The sequence below is a fragment of the Dromiciops gliroides genome, chromosome 1 (genome assembly GCF_019393635.1).
Source record: "Dromiciops gliroides isolate mDroGli1 chromosome 1, mDroGli1.pri, whole genome shotgun sequence".
Lineage (NCBI taxonomy): Eukaryota > Metazoa > Chordata > Mammalia > Microbiotheria > Microbiotheriidae > Dromiciops > Dromiciops gliroides.
The window spans coordinates 321706086-321726093 of NC_057861.1; positions in this window are offsets into that span (position 1 = coordinate 321706086).

Consider the following 20008-nt stretch of genomic DNA (forward strand, 5'->3'; position numbering starts at 1 on the left):
AAGTTTCACAATTGTGGCCACTCTGTGAACAATCACTAGTGCATAGTATTGTAGGAAAAGCATTGTCTCTGGAATATAGGGTGTGGGTTAAACTCTTACCTCTAATACTTACCATCTGTGTAATCTTGGGCAAATCACCTTGATTCAGTTTCCTTATCTATAACATGAGGAGACCAGACTAGATGACCATTGAGGTTTCTTCTAACTTTAGAGCTATGATATGATCACGTCATCCCCTCACCATGGTCCTATGCTTTTCTTCTTCTTTAAATTGTCCCACTCATCATCCCTGTGCTTCTCCAATGGCAGCCCAATAACTGATCTGCACATTTTCCTTTCCTATAGTCCTGACTCAGCTCCCTGAGGCCAGCTTGGTGACTACCGCTGGCCATGGTACTGACCCAAATCTGAAAACTGACAATACAGTTGAGAGCTTTGCTGGCTGACACTAGCAGTATATAGAGGATATACTGTATGTTTATTTTAGTTTAATGCTGGCCAAACTTGGCTTGGCCTACTAAGGGGTTAAGCTGGAGCTATCATGACAAAACTTTTTGTATTATATTAACTTGTATTTTGATATTCATAAGCAAGCCCTCCAGAGAACCTCTATCACATATTTTCCCTAAGCAGAGGAGCTAGGCTGACAAGACATTTTCCAAGACACTCAGCAAGATGTTTAGATAATTCTTAGACATATTTATCATCAAATTTTCTCTTTACTGTTAAAACCACTTTTCCAGTTGACCCACATTATGACCCTTAGACAGTAACCATTCATCACAGAATGACTTCAAGAATTTGAATGAATATATACCTAGGAGAAATCCCCCTGGCTTCCTGATCTAGCCTTTCCATATTATTCACTAAAGAAGTTCAGTTTAAAACAAGAATTTACAATTTCAATTCAACAATTATTAATACTTATTAAATGCATGATGCTGTCCTAAGGGATGGAGATGCAAAGGTGAGAAAAGAACAGTCTGCTCTCAAGTAGCTTACAATCTAATTAAGTGTATATCATGTATAAGCAAAAGGGTATGGTGTAAGAATGCAAATTTAGGCTCAACCTTAGGGAAAACTTCTTAACAATTAGAGCTGTCCAAAAACAGAATGAGCTGCTGTGAGAGGCAGTCAGTTCCCTCTCCTTGGAGATTTTCAAACAGAAGCTAAAAGACAATGTGTCAGGTTCATTATTGTACAAACTTTTTCATGTATGGTTTGGGTTAGATATTTGCTAAAGTTCCATCTAACTCTTAGATTCTGTGATTCTATGACTGAAATTCCAGGTACTGTGCTGCGCTCTGAGGATATTAATTTGAAAAGGAGAGAGAGAGAGACAGAGACAGAGAGACAGAGACAGAGACAGAGACAGAGACAGAGAGAGACAGAGAGACAACAGAGAGACAGAGAGACAGAGAGGGGAGAGAGAGAGAAAGAGAGACAGAGAGAGGGGCTCTACCTTTCAGAAGTTTACACTTTAATGAAAGAGATGACACACAAAAGAAAATTTAGCTAAAGGGTAGATGGCAAGGCCTAGAGGTCCTTAGCGTACAATGTCAGGCTAGATAGAAAAACCCAGTGGTTCAGAGGGAGCGGCATTAGAGTAGATGGCAAAACCCAGTGTTCTGGAGGGTATAATAGCAGAATAGATGTCAAGGGAAGATAAACCAGGGTAGACAATAAATAGTTCCTTTTTCAAAATCAGAGGACAACACTTGTTTGCTGTATGTTTATATTGACCCAGTTGTTCCTTTTTATCTTTCTGGAATTTTGGACTTGACTATCTGGTTCCATATTACTACATGTTCAGTCTTCCATGCTCTGAAATCAGCTCCCAACACCACCACCACAATCACCATGGATCTATTTTATTCATTAGTCCTTCACTTTATTAATTGACTCTGTGGTCACTACCTATTTTCCACCTAGATCCCCAGTGTTGTCTACAGACCTCCTTTTTAAGAAGACTCCTTTTCCTAAGCTCTTGTGGTTTCCCTTTTCCCCTATGGCTGTCAGAGCCCTGGCATGATGGGTTCAAAGTTCCAAATCTCATCCTAAAAAAGTGGAGGTATTTGATTGATTGCCAAGTACAAATATTAAGCCTCACACTTTGTTATGAAAGCCAACTAACAAGAGATTAAAAGGTATATTCTCAGAAGTCTCAAGTTTCAGATTTGTAGGAGGAGAAAAGTGGCCAATTTTCATTACTAACACAGTGCTTGGGGATGGAGACACAGTGCCAGGCAAGACAGGGAGGCCAGGGTTGTCTCTTGTTCAGGATACTCAACTACACTGAACAATCCTTCCTTATCCCTTCTGCTGCCACTTCATTTTGGTGTTTCCCTTTCATCTCTGAAGTGTACTGACACTGTTCATTATCCTAGAGAACAGCAAGATTCAATTGGTTTCTACAGGGATGTCCATTTGAAGAGGCAGAATGTGAATGAAAGACCTTGGGTATAAGTGGTACACTTATCATGCCAAGACTTTAGCATGTCATTCATTAAGCAAATAAATTAATGTCAGGCCTCCTTATCTCTTGTGCTATCAAGGGACAGACATGTTCCTTGACAGAACTCTTTGATGTGCACTCATTTGTGTGAGAGAATGAATAGCTTTGTGAAAGTCCACACGTAAGTACCAATGAATAAGTACATTTCCCAGTCAAGCAGGTACTGTGTGTGAAGGAGAGAACCAAACCAGCCCTCTCTTTGGGGCTACCTGATGTAGCGGGAAGGGAAGTACAGAGCGGAGACTCAGGAGACTTGTGAGCCCATGCTAGCCCTGCTAATAACACTCTATGACTTGGGACAAATCACTTCACCTCTATTTATCTTAGTTTCCAATTTTGTCAAATGGAAATAATCATACTTCCCCTATGTGACTCACAGTATTGTGTGACCCTCTTCTCCTGGAAGAGGGCTGGTTTGGTTCTCTCCTTCACACACAGTACCTGGAAGATATGACTCCCTCCCTTCTGTCTGACATATGTTCATCTTTCCGACTTGAAGGAAAAGAGGGAAGGAGGAGAAGCTGGAAGAAAAGACTATATAAATGTGTGAGGGTGATATCTGGAAGGCTATTTAGAAGAAATGCCCATTTTGCATCCTGTGGAGGTGCTACTATGAGGAACAAAAACCATCTCAATCAATCAAGTCACACTTGGTATACAACATTTTTCTATCATGAAAGACAATATCTGATCCATCTCAGAGTTGGAAGAGATTCCAGAGGTCATTAATCCACAATTTCTCTAAACACTGATCTCCTTTGACTTTTCTGAGCATCATCATCCCTGCATTTTATCAACAAACAGAAATGATACCTAATAAAGTTAAGACTTGCTCAGTTGCACAATGGGTGAGTGACAGAGTAAGATCTAGAACTGTCAGGCCAGTGTTCTTTCCAAAACTCCATCTCAAAGAATTCTCAAGGGATGACAGAACACTCACTTGTCAGTAAATTCAGAAGATACAAGACTCCTAAATACCAGAGTGACTTGTCTGAAATGAATGTGCGAAATGACTTTCTTAGGGTCTCGAGGCTCTTTTTAAGCCCCTGATAAAATTCCTTATAACAATATTAGGCTTCCTTTGGGCCATGGCACCATAAAAGCATATAGTTCAGACTTATTATTTCACTCATGCAAGGAACACCCAGTCTGGAAATTCTCTCCACCAAAATACATTGGCAACTCAATCAACTTAGAGAGTTGGTGGGGAACCAAGAGTTGATGTGACTTGATCATGGTCATAAAGCTAATATGTTTCAGTGATAGAATTTAAATTCTGTTCTTCTCAGTTCCAAGTTTCACTAATCTAAAATGGGAAGGGATCTCAGAGGGCTTCCAGTACAACTCTCTTATTTTATAGATGAAGATGAACATTAAGTGAGTTTCTCAAGTTCACACAAATAGTAAGCATCAAGAGCTGAAATGGAACCCAAATCCTTTGACATCAGGGACATCTATCCGCTTCTTCTATTTAAAAGTTAGAGGACAGTAGAATATGCAGAGAGGATAAGCTAACCAAGTAGATTCCAAAAGGACATTGAAAGCAATGGGTTTCCTCCCACCAATGTGACAAATGTTCATCTTTCTGACTTGAAGAAGAACGGGGAGGCAAAAGAAGTGAAGCCCAGAGTCCTCGTGGAAGAGACTTAATCCCTTGTAATTAATGGGGACCTCCAAAATCAGAAGCAAAGGCCATTAATCATTCAGCCAGCTCTCTGTGAGGCTGGCATCACCCCCTCATCCACATACCTTTAACAACTCAATTCACAACGGGTAACATTTAACTGTAGAGACAGTTCTCGGAACAGAGTTTTAAAACCCCTGCCAATAGAACATGCTGGATACTGTCATTAAATCAATGAGTCTGTTCCCTTTTCATTCCATAAAGGTTGCTTACAGAATGTTTCAAGACAAGCAAAAGAGAAATGTTGCAATTACTTCAATGGGTGAAAATTACATGGAGGAAGATTTTGGCTCAGCATAAGAAAGAACTTTCTAATAAATGGAACTGCCTAACAGTGGAATAGGCTCATGTCATGTGAGATATTCAAATATGAACTAGATCATTCTTAGTCAGGGATCCAGTCCTTGAACTAGACAGGAAGATGGATTAGAGAGGTGATTTCTAAGGCCAGCTCTAATGCCTTGCTTCTATGCTTCTTGGTTTGTTTTCAGTGTTAATATGTAGAAATGATGAGGTGATCAAAGCCACAGAAAATGGTACCTGTCCCTGGACTCCAACTCTGTTCTCACTACCTCTAGGTGAATTAACAATAAAATAGTGAGAATTCATCATTATAAATAGTCTTTGGGATTCCCCAAAGATGTTGCCAGCAGACCCAACAATTTCACTAGTGTAACGATTGGAATGACGCCACCTGCTGGATACTTACTGTAGAAGAGTTCTTGGCGGGAGGAAGTGACGCAGACTAGTGGGAGGAGGAAGGAAGAGACTGGCGCTGACTCTGGGGCTCTTTCCTCTGGACTCTGGCGGAGAAGGGAGCTAGAAATGTGCTCTCCCTTTAATAGATAGGAATCTAGGCCTTTTTCTCTCTCTTTACCAAATTCTTATTCTCCTTAATAAATGCTTAAAAGTCTAACTCTTGCTAAAGCTTATAATTTATTGGCGACCACTCATTAGATATTTTAGACAGTTTAGCTAGAATTTTAGCCCTTAACAGATGGCTGACCACGAAGAGGAAAGCTAAACCTCAGTCTTCTTCTGATCTTCTGGTTGGGTAAGAAATTTCCCCTCCCTCTCCCTTTAACTGCTAAGTACTGGCGTACTGGCTGTGTTTTCCCTTTAAATTTTTTCGAATGGACCTTTTAAACTCCCTAATTACCCTATTTTTGATTTTAGTCTGTTTAACCAGACAAATGGGAGATAAGATCATGTTAATGCTTTGTTTTTGTGGATTTTCTATTTTTCTTTTTATTTTTGTTAAAAGAGCCAGCAACTTACTCACACAAGGAAATATCTCTCCCTCTCCCAACCATGCTTTTTCAGAGAAACCTGAAGAGATTCCTGCAGCTTTTCCCAATTCTAACACTAATTGTTGCTCTAATTTTGCATGCCTGGAGGCAATGACCCACCCTCTAGAAGCTTTTAATCCCCTAGCACCTGGAGGCAAAGTGGGGGAAGAGGAATCCAGGCCTGAGTTCAAAATCAAGTCTGATTCAAATTGTGCTGGTCCCTCCCCTCCTCTCCAGACCCCACCCTCTACTCCTCCCATGGCTAAGCCCATTGCTTCCCCTGCCTGGGAAGACCAGAGATCTAATGCTCATGCGCAACTTTCTCTAACTACATTTGCAGCTTCAGGCTCAGCCCTTCCCCAGCCTGGCTGTGCTTCTGAGACAACTTTAGAAAACCCTTTAAATTCCAGGTATGCTCGTTTTGTTCATAATTTTGCTAACCTGCTTTTGTCTTTAATTAGTAATCTTATAAAGCATTTGTATGGTGAAAAGACTGACAGACAATATAGAGGGGTTAAAGAAGAAAAACTTAAGCTGAATAAGAATGACAATCATCAACATAGTTCAAGACTCTGCTTCTTTTGCCATGGAAGGATATATATTTTACAGAAATGTAGAAGTAAGCAGCAAGGTATTGATATGAGTATTGGGGATTTTAGATACCGGAATCAAAAGTGTTCTGAATTCACTCAGAGTATTAATGTCAGTTCAGAGGTTACATAGGATTTCTATGCTATTACATATACATTTTGAAATTAATGGTATGGGTTTATTTTCATAGAGATTTTCATGCTTTTGAGATTGTGTCTTATACTTAGTTTCTAGAACAAGGAGAATATTTGTAAAAGCTTTTTATAGTCATGTGATCAAGTTTATATTTTACAATACTCTTATTAATATTAAGTTCACATTCATTTAGATTTCCCTAGTTTGAATTTCATTGTCTTTTATTGTTCCATGTGTATTTTTTTTCTATTTATTCATCTCTCTAATTTTGAAACATTACAAGATGGTTTTGATTTTATTATACAATGTTAATTCTAGGAGTATTGTGCTCCCATATTCTGAGTTGTTTGTTTTTGTTATTTTTTCTCAACTGATTATTTGATCAAACTCTTTAAAGCATTTCCCTGGCAAATTGTTTGCCATGGCAAGTGTAAATTGATTCTAGAAGTATTATTTTTGATAAGCATATTCCGAAAAAAAAAAAAAGAGGGGAACATTTGTAAAAGTTTTCTTTGAGATTGTGTTGTGCTTTAACTTGTATTTAAATATGTTCAGATTTTTCAAAAAAGTAATTGTATACTAAGTTAAAAAAAAGGGGTATTATTTGAAATTGTTGCATAATTATATATTGTGTTCTGAGTCAAGATGTATTCACATTTTTTGCAATCATTTATTATCCTCAATTTTTAAATCCATATGAGACTTGGATTATGGGAACTTATCATTTAAGACATTAATTGCCTTTATTCTGAGTTATCAGATGCCAGTTGGCCAAGATGCCATCCAATCACAAGAGGAATACATGCAAGAGCAGACACTGAACTGTCACATGAGGGGAGACATGCATGAAGTCAAGGTATGGCCGAGGGAACGGCTTTTGACAAATGTTGAGGTTGGATTCTCTTGGTTTAATATTTTATTTTATTTTTCCCCACAATATTGTACAGATGGCTGGAAGTATTCATCCCACCCATCTCACTCCTACACCTGGCTTCTATGCTCCCTCCTATATGCCTGATGCCATGGACATCTCAATCCCATGCATCTGATTAAGTCTGACTCAGTTTCCTTCAATATGTTCGGTGGCATGGACATATATTCCATCCACCTATTTTAAGCCTGGCATACTGCATGGACAGTATATATTGCTCAAGTGTGGGAATGCTCATATCCCATCATTTCTCTGTTCTTTTATGGTAACCCCCATAATTATCTCAGATGTCATGATAAATAACAGTGTTGAATTTGGCCTTGACATCTGTTACCAATTATATTAGATTTGTAATTTCTCATAATGGCATGAGGATAATTAGGCAGATGATGCAAAAGGTGATGAAACAAAGATAAAAATTATTTTAAAAAAATTAATATTGCAGCAATTGTCTTCTCAATTACCCTCCAAAAGGGGGGACTATAGTAATATATAATTTTAAAGGATGTTTCAATTTTTGTTTTATTATATGTTTCATGTGTAACAATTGTTAAGGGCTAAAATTCTAGTTAGTCTGTCTAAAATATCTAATGAGTGGTCGCCAATAAATTATAAGCTTTAGCAAGAGTTAGACTTTTAAGCATTTATTAAGGAAAAGAAGAATTTGGTAAAGAGAGAGAGAAAGGCCTAGATTCCTATCTATTAAAGGGAGAGCACATTTCTAGCTCCGCTCTCCACCAGAGTCCAAAGGAAAGAGCGAGAGACTGAGCGCCAGTCTCTTCCTTCCTCCTCCCACTAGTCCGCATCACTTCCTGACTCCTGGTCTTGCCCTCAAAGACCTTCGTTTCATGGGCAGAACTCTTCTACAGTAAGTCTCCAGCAGGTGGCGTCATTCCAATCATTACACAACCAAGATTCTGAATTCCCTTAGACATGTTTTTGAGAACTTTCATTGTTTGATTTGATTATTGACAAAGCTATTTTAAAGTTGTGTTAAGCTCAATTTTGTAGGAAATTTTCCTGGCTGATTACCAGCATCCACACATCAACCCCTGAAAAGACTTCCATTCCACGACTACACCTAGAGGACATCTGAGAAAAGACTTTCAGAGACTTTAAATGAACAGTTTTGATTTGTTGTTTTTGTTGTTTTTTTCTCTTTCTGTTATAATATACACCATCTGTGACATGTATTCTCTGCAGAGGCCCTCCCTTTGCAAGACTAATGTCAAAGCGTCGGTTCATGAGGACAAAAAAAAAAATCGCCCCTCTGGACAAAACTTTCCTCTCTTCCTTTTCTATATTGTTGTTCACATATTATTAGTTAGCAATAGTTATTATATTGTTTTTACTGTTCCGTCAAGGAAACATTTTGTTTCTTGAGGAACAACAGGGGGGACTGTAACGATTGGAATGACGCCACCTGCTGGATACTTACTGTAGAAGAGTTCTTGGCGGGAGGAAGTGACGCAGACTAGTGGGAGGAGGAAGGAAGAGACTGGCGCTGACTCTGGGGCTCTTTCCTCTGGACTCTGGCAGAGAAGGGAGCTAGAAATGTGCTCTCCCTTTAATAGATAGGAATCTAGGCCTTTTTCTCTCTCTTTACCAAATTCTTATTCTCCTTAATAAATGCTTAAAAGTCTAACTCTTGCTAAAGCTTATAATTTATTGGCGACCACTCATTAGATATTTTAGACAGTTTAGCTAGAATTTTAGCCTTAACACTAGGAAGGAATCTTCATTAGTACCTCTCCTAGGCATTTTTGGCTGCATGGTGGAGAGAGCAATGATTGGAGACAAGAGGACCAAATCTTAACTCAGACACCTACTAGTTTTGTGACCCTGGGCTGGTCACTTAACTCTCTCAGCTTCAGTTTCCTCTTTTGCAAAATGGAGGTAATAATAATACTCACTTCACAGGGTTGTTGTGGGGATCAAATGAGATAACTTGGGCAAAGTGCTTTGTAAACCTTAAATAAATATATAAATGCTGGCTGAAGATAATAATAGTAACTATTATTATTGTTGTTATTATTGTTATTATTATTATTTCTCCCTCTGAAAAGTACACGCCCAATAGATCATATGTTTCTTGGAAGTTGAAATCATGTCTTTATTTTTGGAGGGGGCCTGGAAGATAGTTTGCCTTCCTAGTCTTATTAAAGTGAAGCCTCAATGAACTGAAACCCAATTAACCAATACCTATAATGAACTAGAATTTTACTGCATATGATATATCAGAAAGAAAAAGAAATTGTGGTCATAGAATTAGAGTTCAAAGAAACCTTAGAGGTCAATAAGTTTAATCTTTTCTTTTTCCATGATGAGACAACTGAGGCATGGGGTAGTTAGGTGACTCACCCAGAATCACGTATCTAGACAATATCTAAGGCAAGACTCAAAACAAAGTGTACCAAATTCCAAATACAATGACTTATGCACTATACCATGATGCCTCTCATGGGTGAAAGCAGTAGTTTTTTTTCTACTAAAAACAAAACAAAATACCCTTCCATGGGTATCCTGGGCTCAGAACAACATCAGCCCCAAATCCTCAATTTGCTCCATCTCCAGCATGTGGCAATAAGAATTCATGCTCAGAAGGCTGACCCTGTCAGGGAGCCTCTGAAAAAGAAAGATTCTATTAATTTCACTAACAAAAACAGGATGTAGACTCATGCATTTTAGATAGATTTTCTCATACTTAGACATGCATGATTTTTAAGAAGCATCAAAATCAAAACAGTTTGCTGCTTAATATGCAGGTCACCAGAACATTAAATTCAAATAAACTGTCCCATCCCCTTAAAAGATTTTGGTAATTTGAGGTTGGACCATAATGTGACCTTACATTTGGATAGTTTTAGCTATTTTCAAAGGCTCTATGTGCAGAAGTGACTGCAAATTTATAATACTAAAGTATTTGAGAAATGTATTTTTCCCTCCCCCATGCCTGGAATACTTTTCTTCCTCATGTCTGTCTATCGACCTCCCTGGTTTCCTTTAAGTCCCAAATAAAATCCTGCCTTCTACAGGAAGCCTTCCCTAATCCCGTATTAATTCTACTACCTTCCCTCTGTTGATTATTTTCTATTTATCCTGTATAAAGCTTGCTTTGTAAATAGGCGTCTTCTTCTTGTCTCCCTCATTAGAGTATAAACCCCTTGAGGGCAGAAACTATATTTTGTCTCTTTTTGTATCCCCAGCACTTACCACAGTGGTTGGCATTTAGTAGATGCTTAATAAACATGGATTGATTCATTTACTGGCATTTTTTGGCAGAGAGAGGGGAGGGAGGTCCAGACTTGTGATTTCATTGACATAAGGGAGCTTCCCAATGAGAATGCAAATGCAATTGTTTTCCAAATAACAATCTTCAAGAGTTACTCAGGTTCACTGAAAAATTACGCACACTCAAACTGACAGTATCTCAGAGATGAGACTTCCATCTAGGTAAACCTAACTTCCATGTCAGCTCTCTATCATCTAGTCTTTCTGTACATGTAGCCTGGAACAATTAGAAACAGTTTTTTTATTTGTTTGTTTTTTTGGTGAGGCAATTGGGGTTAAGTGACTTGCCCAGGGTCACACAGCTAGTAAGTATTAAGTGTCTGAGGCCGGATTTGAACTCAGATCCTCCTGAATCCAGGGCCGGTGCTCTATCCACTGCTCCACCTAGCTGCCCCTAGAAACAGTTTTTTAAAAAAGGAATGTGCAATAAAACCCCAGTTGAATAAATTCAGGTGCCTAAATGTTTGATATACACCATAATGTTATAATGTATATCAAAGAAAGGAAGGGGCCTATGCTGGCTCTTATGAACTCTTTTTTTTTTTTTTTGTCTTTTTTTTGTCTTTTTTTTTTTTTTAGGCAACGGGGGTTAAGTGACTTGCCCACGGTCACACAGCTAGTAAATGTCAAGTGTCTGAGGCCGGATTTGAACTCAGGTACTCCTGAGTCCAGGGCCGGTGCTTTAACCACTGCGCCATCTAGCTGCCCCTCATGAACTCTTAATAAAGGCTGCATGGTCCTCTGATAGATCTGACCATCAATACTCTTTGAGCACTAAGACGTTTGTGAGATTGTGGGAACTCTTCAATAGCACTAAAAGTTCTGCTCCTGACTGAATCCCCTAGGAAAAATCTCAAACTCACACTTGTAGGTGTATTTATATATATACATATATATGTGTGTGTGTATGTATATACATGCATATGCACATATAGTATATGTATAGCTTATAGAGAATATAATATGTATGTGTTATATAATAATAAATTATAACATAATATAAGTACATGTAAAGTATAAAATATCTGATATCTTTTATATCTTCAGAACATGCATTTATAAATGTATAAATATATTGTGTGTGCATATATGGACAAAGTCTCTTTTATTACATATACACATGTAATTATGCATATGTATATTTTTGACAGGATCCATGATTTCATTATTATATGGAGCTCTCAATGAGGAAATTTCCTTTAATAGATAGATATCTCTGCAATGGATAGTTTTAGAGAGTCGCCTAGGGCATTGAAAAGTTACTGCTTATAATCTGAGTGACTGCTTTCCCAGGGTTACACAGAAAGAATGTGTTATACCTCCTCAGTACCCACTGCCCCTGAGGTCCTTTCCTTCCTCTCATTGGAGGGCAGAAAGTATATTCAGAGAAGCAGGGCTTGGGAATACAACTCCAATACAATGCTAAACATATGTAATTCAGTTTGATTGAGCACCCATTTATTAGGTGCCTACTCCCCATTAAACATTTTGCTGCACACTGGGGGAAACAAAGATAAATTACAAACAATTCATAGTGTAATGGTGAGATGGGAGGTAGGGGAGGAACGTAAATAAGTATGGCCCAAGGGGGAATATAATAAGTTCCACAAGATGTTTAGCCAAAGTTATGTGAGAAAATGTGAGAAAGGAGAGAATATTTTAGTCAATAAGGAGTAAATGTCAGGGTGGACTGGGAAGGAAGAAGAGAACTTCAAAAAGTAGAGATGGGGGTGGGAACAGGCCAGAAATGGAGAATCTGTCCCCAGCATGGGAAACAGAATGAGCAATGATGTAGTAGAGAATGGAAAATACAACCTAGTAAGAGCTTACAAGAGGGACAGCATTGCCTGAGATGTAAGAGAGGAAAAAAAAAGATTTCAAGCATGTGGGATCAAGGAATCCCTGTAGAAGAGAGGTAGGATTTCCAAAGACAGAGATGGGGAAACCAGTGAAATAAGTGAATTCTAGGAATATGGAACACTATGAGCAAGGTGATAGGACTAGGGAAGCTCTGGAGAATCAGTAGTCCTTTTTGCTGACACATGGCATACGTAGAATAATGAGACACAAAGCTGGCAAAGTAGAGAAGAATGCCAGACGGAAGAGTTTTTTACTTTACTTGGCAGGTAGTAGGCAACCATTGTAAGGTTTTAAACAGAGAAGTGAGATGATCAGATCTGTGTGTGTAGAAGATGAATCTCACAGCAGTGTGATGAGTAGATTGGAGGGAGAAGAGAGTAGACAGAAAAAGACCAGTTAAGAGGCAATTGTGGTAGTCCAGACTGGCAGGAGTGAGGAGTAGGGAAATGACAATGAGACTAGAAAGGAGGGGGCACATTCTAGGGAACTTTAGAATTAATATATAGATATCTATATACTAATATGTAGATAAAGATATTAGATATATAGATGTTGGTAGATACATAGATATATAATCTTTATATATAGATTATTAGATATATAGATATTAGTAGAATAGAATTAGGTAATAAAGAATTTAAAAGTCATTGGTCATGAGAGGTGAGAGAGAGGGAAAATTTAAAAGACAATACCAAAGTTTGGATCAGGGAAGATTTGAGATTTGAGTCAATGGTGATTCTGTTGACAGTCACATGAAAGATCATGTGCATGGGGAAAAGGATGAAATCAGCATTGGGGAGAGCCAGAGAAAATGGCTAGATCTGAGAAATGGAGTGTTTTATTCCTGAAACAGGCATGAGGCCAATGCCATTGAATCAAAGAGTACATGTTAGGAAGTAAGGTGTAAGACGATTGGAAAGGTACGAGGTGGCTAGGTTATAAATGTCTTTGAATGCCACAAATAGCATCATTTTTGGTCTTGAAGGCAATAGGGAGCTACTGGAGTTTACTGAGTAGGCTGTTGATATGATGGGACTTAAACTTTAGGAAATTCATTTTGTGACTAAATGGAAGATGCATTAGAGTAGGGGAAAGTCTTGAGGCAGGTAGCACAGCAAGCTATTGCACTAATCCATGTGTGAGGTGATAAGAGTTAGCCCTAGAAGGGGCGGCTAGATGGCACAGTGGATAAAGCACCGGCCCTGGATTCAGGAGTACCTGAGTTCAAATCTGGCCTCAGACACTTGACACTTACTAGCTGTGTGACTCTGGGCAAGTCACTTAACCCCCATTGCCCCGCCAAAAAAAAAAAAAAAAGTTAGCCCTAGAGTAGTTGCAGTGTCAGAGGAGAGAAGAGACCATATTCCAGAGATTTTGGAAAGGTGAAATCAACAAGTCTTGACAATGGCTTGGATATGCAGTCGGGGGAGGGGGGAGAAGGGTGAGAGATTGTGAGGAATCCAAGATAACTCAGGTTGTGAGCTTGAGGCACTAGGAGAATGATGTTGCCCTCTACAGTAATGGGAAAGATAGAAGTGGGGGAAACTTTTGGGGAAGTAATATTTTTTTTTCAGTTTTGGACACATTTAGTTTAAAATATCTATTGGGTATCCAATTTAAGATGTCTGAATGGTACTTGGAGGTGTGAGATTGGAGGTCAGCAGAGAGATTGGAGCAGGATAGGTACCAAATATGTGTATGTCTTTTTCTCTAATTAAACTGAAAGTTCCTTAAGGATAAGAATGGGGCTTTATACATCTATTCATCCTCCATAGCATCTAGTATCAAGCTAATAAGCACATATTGAAGTAAAGATTTATTGACTCAAATATAAGAAACTATCCCTTGCCTTACTTTACTAATGCCATTCCTAAATAAATCATTATTAGCAGCATCACCATCACCATCACCATCACCAAAACAAAATATTCACTGATGAAACTCCAAGAACCACAGTATTTTTAGTAGAAGTTGTTATGTCAAATACTCAGAATCTCTCAATCTCTTTTTCATTCAAAGATTTCAAGTATAAAAACCTGGCTGAAGAATTCAAAATCTTGTGGAAATGGGCTGAGGTAAAATAATCTGTCATCCTATCTATTGCTAGAGTTGTACTTAGAATGTTCTCAATGAGACTACAGAGGATAAGTTTCTATACTAATATTTTATTAAAATATGAAAAGCAATTATTTTATTCACCTGCACAATTGTCTGTAGGACAGAGTGACTTGTCCCAGGACTGTTTCTATCTGAATTTCACTAAAAAATATGAAAATATGATAATGATGATAATATTAACAACACTAGCACTATTTGTCATACTTTATATGGCATAACAAAATTGGAAACAGATCTGACCAAATACAGGCAAGGACATTGCACTGTTTTTACAAATATTACCTTTACATCAAAGTCACATAATAAAGTATGGCTGAGGGCAGCTAGGTGGTACAGTAGATAAAAGCACTGGCCCTGGATTCAGGTGGACCTGAGTTCAAATCCAGCCTCAGACACTTGACACTTACTAGCTGTGTGACCCTGGGAAAGTCACTTAACCCTCACTGACCCAGGAGAAAAAAGAAAGAAAGAAAGAAAAAAAAAGAAATATGTAGCTTGTGAATAAACTGAAAAATAAAGTATGGCTGACTAGTTCAGTGTAAAAATTTAAAAAGAAGGGGCAGCTAGGTAGCGCAGTGGATGGAGCACTGGCCCTGGAGTCAGGAGGACCTGAGTTCAAATCTGGCCTCAGACACTTGACACTTAACTAGCTGTGTGACTCTGGGCAAGTCACTAAACCCCAATTGCCTCACCAAAAAAAAAAATAAAAAATAAAAAAGAACCCTATATCCCTCAGTCTAGATAAGATTGAACAACTGTTAAAATTTCAACAAGGAAAAATTGGCCCCTGAAAATCTTTACTTAAAAATCTTCATTAAATCTTAAATCTTTATGCTGAAAATTCTAGCTAAAAATAATATGGATGTCTAAAAACCTACTAATGTGTCAATTGATAGAGACAATAAGTGGTCATACTCAGATTGGAAGTTTGAAAATCCCTATTTTATTTTGATGACATAACTGTCAGAAAACTATGTTAAGACATAGTAAGTAATCAAATTAATCTAATTACAGAAAAATATACTAAAATGCAGAAACTTAATAAGCTGTTATTGGCTATAATTATCATAAATACATCCTCCTACAATATTTGACAAAAGCCAAAAAACCAAAACACTTTAGGACTTTCATGCAACATATACAAGGCACCTATTGCTGTATTAAGGACCCCCAGAGAAATAAAAGTGGAGTTACCAAGGAATAAATCTTTTTTATTATTGTTTTTGTTTATTCCATTGTTTCCCAGTTATATGTAAAATTTTTAACATTTTTTTAAATTGAGTTCCAAATTCTCTCCTTCTTGCCCACTCCTTGAGAAGCCAAGCAATATCATATAAATTATAAACACAAAACATTCCAATATTAGACTAGTTGCAAAAGAAAACAGGGCAGCTAGGTGGTGCAATGGACAGAGTATCAGGCTTGGAGTCAGGAAGACTCATCTTCCTGAGTTCAAATCTGGTCTCACACACTTACTTACTAGCTCTGTGACCCTGGGCAAGTTACTTAGACCTATTTGCCTCAGTTTTCTCATCTGTAAAATCTCATCTGGATAAGGAAATAGCAAACCTCTCCACTATCTTTGCCAAGAAAACCCCAAATAGGGTCACGAAGAGCTGGCCACAACTGAAACATGACAACATATACATGTGCACAAACACACACACACACACACACACACAAGAACAAAAAGGTGAGCTTCAATTTGCAATCAGTTCATCAGTTCAGCATTTTCCATCTTGCTTACTTTGGAATTGTCTTGGATCATTGATTTAATCAGAGTAGCTAAGCTTTAGCAGTTGTTCATCCTTACAATACTCCTGTAACTGTCTGTGTACATTGTTTCCCTGGTTCTACTCATTTCACTTGAAATAGGTTCATTTGAGTCTTCTCAGGTTTTCTGAAATCATCCTGATCATCATTTCTTATATCACAATAATATTTTATCACAATCACAACTTGCTTAGCCATTCCCTAATTGATGGGTATCCCCTCAACTTCCATTTCTTTGCCCTCAGAAAAAAAGCTGCCATAAATAGTTTTGGCCTTTTCCCTATTCTTTGATTCTTGGGGATACAGACCTAGAAATGGATTTTTCTGGGTCAAGGTATGCACAGTTTTATAGCCCTTTGGGCATAGTTCCTAATTATTCTCCAGAATGGTTGGATCAGTTCACAACTCCATGATCAGTGTATTAATATCCCAATTTTTCCACATCCCTTTTAGCACTTGTTACTTTCCTTTTCTGTCATGTTAGCCAATCTGATAGGCATAAGGTAGTATCTCAGAGTTATTTTAATTTGCATTTCTCTAATCAATATTAATTTAGAGCATTTTAATGTGATTTTTGATAGTTTTTATTTCTTGTTCTGAGGACTGTCAGTTCATATCCTTTGCCCATTTATCAATTTAGGAATGACTCTTATTTTTTATAAATTTGGCTCAGTTCCCCACATATTGGAGAAATTATGTCTTTATCAGAGAAATTTGCTGTAAAAATTTTCTCCCATTTTTGTACTTTCCTTTTAATTTTTGGAAGTATTGGTTTTGTTTGTACAAAATGTTTTTAATTTCCTGTAATCAAAGCTATCATTTTACTTCCTGTGAGCCTCTCTATCTTCTGTTTGGTCATAAACTCTTATCTATAGATCTAACAGATAATTTTCTATGTTCCTCTAATTTACTTATGACATCACCCTTTATGTCTAAATCATTCATCCATTTTGACCTTATTTTAGCATATGGTATGAAGTGTTGGTCTATGCTTAGTTCCTGCCAAACTGCTTTCGAGTTTTCCCAGCAATTTTTGTCAGATGATGAGTTCTTGACCTCAAAGCTTGGATCTTTGGGTTTATCAAAGACTATAGTCATTACTATGGTGATTTGCTACTGTGTATTGCATGCTTAATCTATTCCACTGATCTACTGCTCTAATTCTGTCAGTACCAGAATATTTTGATAATTACTGCTCTGAGGAAATCTGGTGCTGCTAGGCTGCCTTCCTTCATATTTTTTCATTGATCCTCTTGATATTTTTTACCTTATTTCTTCCAGATGAATTTTGTTATTATTTTTATAGCTCTATATATTAGCTCAGCCTACCCATGAGCAATGAATATTTTTCTAGCTGTTTAGATCTGTCTTTATTTTTGTAAAGAGTTTTTTTAATTGTGTTTATATAGTCCCTGGGGTTGTCTTGGTAGATAGACTCCCCAATATTTTATAATGTCTGAAGTTATTTTTTTTTGCAGTTATTTTAAATGATATTTCTCTTTCTATCTCTTCCTGCTGGATTGTGTTGGTAGTATATAGAAATGCTGATGATTTATGTGTTTGTTTTATGTCCTGCAACTTTACTAAAATTGTTAATTGTTTCAACTAGTTTTTTACTCTAGAGTTCTCTAAGTATACCTTCATGTCTCCTGCTAAGAATGGTAGTTTTGTTTTTTCATTGCCTATTTTCATTCCTTTAACTTCTTGTTTTATTGCTATTTATAATATTTATAATATAATATTGGATAAAGTGATAATACCAGACATCCTTGGTTCACTGTTGATCTTATTGGAAAGGCTTCTAGCTTTTCCCTATTACATATAATGCTTTCTCTTGGTTTTATATAGATACAAGTTATCATTTTAAGAAAGATTTCACTGAATCCTATGCTTTCTAGTGGTTTTAATAGGAATGGGTGTTGTATTTGTATCAAAAGTTCTTTCTACATCTATAAATATGAGCATATAGTTTGGTTTGGGTTTTGTTATTGATATGGTCAATTATGCTGATGGTTTTCCTAATAATGAAACAGTCTTGAAATTCTAGTGTAAATGCCCCCTGGTCATAATATATTATTTTTGTGATAGGTTGTTGTAATCCCCTTGTTATTATTTTATTTAAATTTTTTGCATCATTATTCATTAAGGAAATTGGTCTATACTTTTCTCTCTCTGTTTTTACTTTCCCTGATTTAGGTATCAAAACCATATTGTGTCTTGAAAGGAAGTTGACAGAACTCCTTCTTTACCTATTTTTCAAATAGTTTATAAGTTATTGGGTTTAATTGTTACTTAAATGTTTGGTAGCATTCTCTGTAAATTTATCTGGTCCTGGGTATTTTCTCTTAAGGAGAGCATTTATGACTTGTTCAATTTCTTTTCCTAAAATGGGGTTACTTTAGTATTTTATTTCTTCCTGTGTTAATCTGGGCACTCCATAGTTTTGTAACTATTCATCTATTTCACTTATATTCACTTATTCACTTATTTGCCAGTTTTACTGGCATAATTGGGCAAAATAACTCCTGATAATTGCTTTCATTTGATCTTCATTGGTGGTGCATTCACCCTTTTAATTTTGACAAGGGTAATTTATTTTTGCCTTTCTTTTTTTAATCAAATTAAACAATGCTTTTTCTATTTTATTGTTTTTATAGATCTATCTTTAGTTTTGGTGAATGGTTTAATGTTTTTTTCTTTGAATTTTACTAATCTCTTTTTTGAATTTTTGAATTTCTATTTTGGTGTTTTATTGGGGATTTTGATTTTTTTTGTTTTTGTAGTTGCAAACGCAATTCATTTATCTATTGTTTTTGTCTTTTATTGATATATTTGTTTGGAGATATAAGCTTTCCCCTAAGATCTACTTTAACTGCATCTCACAAATTTTGGTATGTTGTCCCATTGTTGTCATTACCTTTAATAAAATTATTGATTGTTTCTATGATTTGTTTTTTGACCCACTCATTCTTTAGGATTATATTATTTACTTTCCAATTAATTTTTTGTTGTTTTGTTTTTTGTGTTGTTTTTTTTTTTTGCAGGGCAATTGGGGTTAAGTGACTTGCCCAGGGTCACACAGCTAGTAAGTGTTAAGTGTCTGAGGTCGGATTTGAACTCAGGTACTCCTGAATCCCTTGCTGGTGCTCTATCCACTGCGCCACCTAGCTGCCCCCCCCAATTAATTTTTAATTTATACTTCAATGACCCTTTATGAAATGTAATTTTTGTTGCATTGTGAAGCATTTTATATGCCAAACATTAGAGTTTCTATTTGATCCTAGAAGTTAATAGGGAGCCACTGGAGTTTACTGAGGTGGCATGTTCAGACCTGCAATTTAAGAAAATATTATTTTAATAATTGATGAGAATAGAATTGATTGGGAAGAGAATTGAGGCAGAGAGAGCAATTAACAGACTATTGCAATAGCCTAGGTAAATGGTGATGAGATCTATACTAGGACAGTGACTCTGAGTGAAGAGAGAAAGGAAGGGACAAATATATGAAATGTTGTGCATGTAGATATGACATTATTTGGCTATGGATTGTGTGAGAGTATAGAGTCAAAGTGACACCATGGTTCTGAACCTAGGTGACTGTAATGATGTTGGTATCTTTGATACTGACAGATATTTCAGAGGAGTGATGTATATAAGAATGAAAGATAATGAGTTTTGTTTTGGACATGTTAAGCTTGAGATTGCAACAGGACAAAGAATTTAAAATACCCAAGAGGCAACTGGCAATGAGTGATTGAAGTACAAGAGAGAACCAATTTGAAAATACAGATTTCAGTGTCATCTGCATAGAGATATTACTT